We start from the raw sequence: 6,000 nt of genomic DNA, 5'->3' as shown, positions 1-6,000 counted from the left end.
AGTGTTCTTGGGTCTGAGCTGTGATTTCTACACTTGTGGACCCTGGGGGAGCATAAGGGCTGTGCTGTTTTGTCCTGTAGGGCACACAAGTCCACAGAATGGCCACTGTCGCCTCCGGAAACGCCAGGCTGTTTGAGGGTCCTCTGTTGTCTTCTTCAAAAGGCAGGAATTATGCACTGAGCTTGTGGGCTGCGGTATGCTGAGAGTGGAGATTGTTCCATCCAAGTTTTAAAGGGGAGCCTAGAGGTTCCTGAGAACATAAGCAAAATAAAACGAAATACAGGAGGCAAGAGGTTACTGGGAAGTGGTTCTAACAGGTGCCCATGCTATGGCAGTGGTTAGGCACATGGGCCTTGGAGTCTGGCAGGCCTGGGTTCGAGTGCCACTCTGATACCTGCTTCTGTGGGTGACCTTTTGCAAGCCATTTAAATTCTCAAAGGCTCAGTTTCTTTGTCTGTAAAATGGAGATGCTAATAGTACTTTGTTGCAAGGATCAAATGATATCATGCACATAAAGCATTTAGCCTAATACCTGGAACTCAGTTGGTGTTTAAAAAAATAGTATTATTTGTAATAAAACTGGGTTAGGAGTAAACTCCTACCAAAAATATTCTAGATCTTCATTTGGGTGGTAGTTATTTGGGTATGTGCATATGTAAAAACTTTAATAGAACTGTACACTTAAGATCACTGTACATTTCACATTTTATTTTATCTTATACCTTGACTCAAAAACCCAAAAAACCCAGGAACAGGAAAAATAAAAGGAAACTCTTGAAAGCCAGTGTTGGTAAAGTGAAAGGGTTAAAATTAAAAAAAAAAAAAAGTTTGTAGCTTAAAATATAGGGGGAAAATATACTCTGAGGTTTGCCAGGCAGTTAATTAACAAAAAACATTGTGATTACCCTCCCCCCCATTTTGTAATGCTTATGGTATCTGTCAGTTTTCTTAATTGTGTTATAACTTATTAATATTTTATTATTCTCAATGTTTACTTTTGTATTTTAAAAAATGTAAACACCCCCCTCTTTGGTAATGACTAACAGTGGGACCCTCTGCTTGATGAGATAAGGACGGAGCCACAGCAGTCAGCTTGGGGGGGCTCAGCCTGCCCTCCTCCTCAGCCCTCTGGCATCAGCAGGTGGCCCTAGCATAGGGGTGAGTGGCACGTGACCCTTCCGGCCTGCCTGATGGGAAGCCTTGCAGGGGAGCTCCCGTTGCATCATCTTCCCTGGACAGCGTGTGAGCAACACAATGATGTCAGTCCGATCGATTCTCCCTCTTTCTAACAGTTCTTAGCAGTGACCTTGGAGGTGAGGCATCCTAGAGGAACTTTACTGAGTAATAGGGATGAAGGACACTGGGGAGAGGGTGTACCCAGGCTAGGCCACACAGGCTGGGACCCCCTGGAGCAGAGCTGGCAGCGAGGCCTCCCATTACATCCTGGGGCCATTACCTTGGGGAGATGGAATTGGACAAGACTGCTTTTCCATTATGCAAAGAAAAGGCTTTTCAAGTAAATTTCCTTTTAAGTATGAGCTTAGATCAGTGAAGATGGGGCCATAATAGCTTTGATGGTCATCATAGCTATTAAAAATACATTTTTTCCCTGTGCTCAGGCTGCCTTGTCATCTTCATATCGTTCATCCCCAGAAGAGTATGACTCAACCTTTCCCAAAGCTTCTGGGAGGCAGGTTAATGACCATGTGTATTTTCAACCTTTTAATTCTCCAACATACATAGTGGATGAAATTTACATGCTTGACACAGCCCATGGATGTATCCAGAATGTGATAAAAACTAAAAGTCATTTCAGGCATAGAGCTGGGTGGTGGGTAAAGCATCCCACTCATTGGTCATTGACTACACTGCTGGGCTTGTCTCTCTCTTCAGACCATCTTGTGCTGCCTTTTCCCTGCTTAGGTCCTCAGATATATAAATATATATAGTTCTTTTTTAGCTCAAGGCCCTCAAACTGTTGTCTCTGCTGCCTGGATGCACTTCCCTCAGGCCCTACCAGGCTGTCTCCCACTTATCCTCCAGGTCTCAGCTTAAAGCTAATTTCTTCAAGGAAGGTTCCCTGACATACACCCCTACCTCTAGACCAGGTTAGGGTCTTGTATTGGTTGTCTATCGCTGCATAATAAACCATCCCAACCAAGCATTTGCTCATGATTCTGCAATTTTGGCTGGATTCAGTCCTGCCGGGGGTCACCTCTGCAGCTGCACTCAGTTGTCGGGTTGCCTGGGTGCTGGCTGGTCCTGCAAAGCCTCACTCATATGTCTGGAGCTTCAGCCAGAATAGTGGGAACCACTGGAGCAGCTGGAATGTCTGGCATAGCTGGGAGGCTAATCCGGGGCTTCCTTACCTGGTGTCTTCAGGACAGCAAGAGGGCAAAAGTTAAAGCTGCAAGGTCCCTTGTAGCCAAGGCTCAGACCTCACACAACATCACTTTCACTGCATGCTATTGGTTAAAGCAAGTCACAGGGCTAATGCAAATTCAAAGGCAGGCAGGGATATGGACTCACTTCTTGGTGCAAAGTCACATTGCAAAGGGGCATGTGTCCAGGAATCACAGGACTGGTGGTCATCTTTGCCCATAGCCTAGCACAAGTCTCCTGTCATAGCTCCCTAAGCGTTTCCTTCACTGCACTCATCATAACTGTTATTAAATAACTCCTTGTAGGATCGTTTGTTTTGTCTTTCTCCCCCACTAGACAAAAATGCCTGAGCGTTTTTTAGGGATTGACTGTCTCGTTTAACAGCCCCTTTCCAGAGTTTGGCACGCAGTAGGGACTAAGTAATGGCTAAATGAATATAGGGACACCCCCTGCACCCCCAAACAAAGAATTAACCAGCCCAAAATGTCAATAATGCCGAAGTCGAAAAACCTTGCTAGAAACTGGTTTTTCCAGTCCTCACCGGGTTTAGATTCAGTGAGTTCTTCCCCTAGTAGTCAGCCCTCACGCTACTTTGGTCTCTGGTGTTCGGTCCAATACAGCTTTGAGCAACAGCTTTTCCAATCAAGCCTTTTGAAGAGTGGGGAGGGAGGGAATGGCGCCATCTGTCGGACAGATCTGGGATCACAGCAGGAGAAGGCTACAGAATATTTTCCAGGAAGGCCCTCAGGTGGGTAAACCTTGACCGGACTACACTCTTCCAAGAGCAGCTGGAGAACGTTCAGTGGGGCAGCATGGGGCCGGATAAAGTTGTTACCAAAGCTGTCATGTGCTTCGCAGCTTGAAATGCTTTCCATCTTCTCCTCCTTTTATTTTTTATTTTTTTGGAGACAGAGTCTCGCTTTGTTGCCCAGGCTAGTGAGTGCCATGGCGTCAGCCTAGCTCACAGCAACCTCAATCTCCTGGGCTCAAGCAATCCTCCTGCCTCAGCCTCCCGAGTAGCTGGGACTATAGGCATGCGCCACCATGCCCGGCTAATTTTTTCTATATATATTAGTTGGCCAATTAATTTCTTTCTATTTATAATAGAGACAGGGTCTCGCTCTTGCTCAGGCTGGTTTCGAACTCCTGACCTCGAGGAATCCGCCAGCCTCGGCCTCCCAGAGTGCTAGGATTACAGGCGTGAGCCACCGTGCCCGGCCTCCATCTTATTCTTTCTTCTTGTTTTTTAATTATTTTTTTTAAATTGTGAAACATAATATATTGATGTCATATGCAGTATAGAAGTATGCTTATATATATAGATATATATATACCATACAGTAGACAAGTATAGTTTAAAGAATATTGAAAGAAACACCCATGACCCACTACTCAGATTAAGAAATAGAATATGACCAGTTCTTAATTTTATTTTTTTTATTTAATTTTTTTAAGAGATGGGGCTGTCACAATGTTGCCTAGGCTGGAGTGCAGTGACCTTTCACAGGTGTAATCATAGTGCACCAGAGCCTCAAACTCCTGGCCTCAAGTGATCCTCCTGCCTCAGCCTCCCAAGTAGTTGGAACTACAGGCATGGACTGCCACGCCTAGCTAATTTTTAAATTTTTTGTAGACGGGGTCTAGTTTTGCTGCCCAGGATGGTCTTCAACTTGTAGCTTCAAGTGATCCTCGTGCCTCGGCCTCCTGAAGTACAGGTATTACAGGGATGCGCCACTGCTTCTGGCCATAAAACTTTGATTAAATCAATTTTTATGCTTTAATCTGTCTCCCCTTTCTGCCCCCGCAATTCTGATAGCCAGTGATTGATCACACAAGGCTGTTGTTGAGGATCAGAAGAAATGACACTTAAAGTGCCCATTAAGGCCAGGGGCGGTGGCTCACACCTGTAATCCTAGCACTTTGGGAGGCGGGAGGATTGCTCCAGGTCAGGAGTTTGAGACCAGTCTGAGTAAGAGTGAGACCCCGTCTCTACTATAAATAGAAAGAAATTAATTGGCCAACTAATATATATAGAAAAAATTAGCCGGGCATGGTGGCACATGCCTGTATTCCCAGCTACTTGGGAGGTTGAGGCAGTAGGATTGCTTGAGTCCAGGAGTTTGAGGTTGCTGTGAGCTAGGCTGATGCCCCGGCACTCACTCTAGCCTGGGCAACAAAGCGAGACTCTGTCTCAAGAAAAAATAAAAATAAAAATAGCCGGACGCCGTGGCTCATGCCTGTAATCCTAGCAATCTGGGAGGCTGAGGCAGGCAGATTGCTCGAGGTCAGGAGTTCCAAACCAGCCTGAGCAAGAGTGAGACCTCGTCTCTACTATAAATAGAAAGAAATTAATTGGACAACTAATATATATAGAAAAAATTAGCCGGGCATGGTGGCACATGCCTGTAGTCCCAGCTACTCGGGAGGCTGAGGCAGGAGGATTGCTTGAGCTCAGGAGTTTGAGGTTGCTGTGCGCTAGGCTGACGCCATGGCACTCACTGTAGCTTGGGCAACAAAGCGAGACTCTGTCTCAAAAAAATAAAAATAAAAAAAAAATAAAGTGCCCAGTAAGCAGTTAAAATAAATGTTAATTTCTTTCCCTCCCTTTTTCCTTTTGTTTCTCTTTTTTTTTGACAAAATTTTCATATATATATATATATATATATATATATATATATATATATATATAGAGAGAGAGAGAGAGAGAGAGAGAGAGAGAGAGAGAGAGAGAGAGTCTGGTTCTGTTGCCCAGGCTAGAGTGCCATGGTGTCAGCTTAGCTCATAGCAACCTCAAACTCCTGGGCTCAAGCAATTCTTCTGCCTCACCCTCTGAGTAGCTGGGACTACAGGTATGCGCCACCATGCCCGGCTAATTTTTTCTGTATATATTAGTTGGCCAATTAATTTTTTTCTATTTATAGTAGAGACGGGGTCTCGCTCTTGCTCAGGCTGGTTTCAAACTCTTGACCTCAAGCAATCCTCCCGCCTCAGCCTCCCAGAGTGCTAGCATTACAGGCGTGAGCCACTGCGCCTGGCCAGTGCTGCCATTTTATGAGGGGAAAACTATGGCCTATTGAGGAGAAAGAGTAGGAGAGGGTGAGATTTCTGTTCATGTATTTAGATCATGGCAGATTTCTGCTTCTCGGGATCCCAATCTTGGGCTGCTTCTAGGTGGCAGCAATGTTTGGGGAAAGAAGCTTGTAATAGAAACAAAGAGTCCTGGTTTCTTTACCTCTGAATGGCTGGTGACCCTTAAATTGTGATGTCTATTTCCTCATAGAAATATCAGTACCCACAAAGTGTACATATCTCTAATTGTTATATGACTCTATAAAATAGGTACAGTATTGTTATCATTTGAAAAAGGACATAATGTCTATTTCACAAAATGATTCAATAACATTTGAAAATGATTTGTAAATGGCAAAATACACAAATAAGAAGTATTTTTTTTTTTTTTTTGAGACAGAGTCTCGCTTTGTTGCCTAGGCTAGAGTGAGTGCCCTGGCGTTAGCCTAGCTCACAGCAACCTCAAACTCCTGGGCTCAAGCAATCCTTCTGCCTCAGCCTCCTGAGTAGCTGGGACTACAGGCATATGCCACCATGCCCGGCTAATTT

The sequence above is a fragment of the Microcebus murinus genome, chromosome 21, assembly GCF_040939455.1.
Source record: "Microcebus murinus isolate Inina chromosome 21, M.murinus_Inina_mat1.0, whole genome shotgun sequence".
NCBI classification, from domain to species: Eukaryota; Metazoa; Chordata; class Mammalia; order Primates; family Cheirogaleidae; genus Microcebus; species Microcebus murinus.
The sequence above is the reverse complement of the archived record's forward strand: the minus strand, read 5'-3'. Positions refer to the sequence as shown.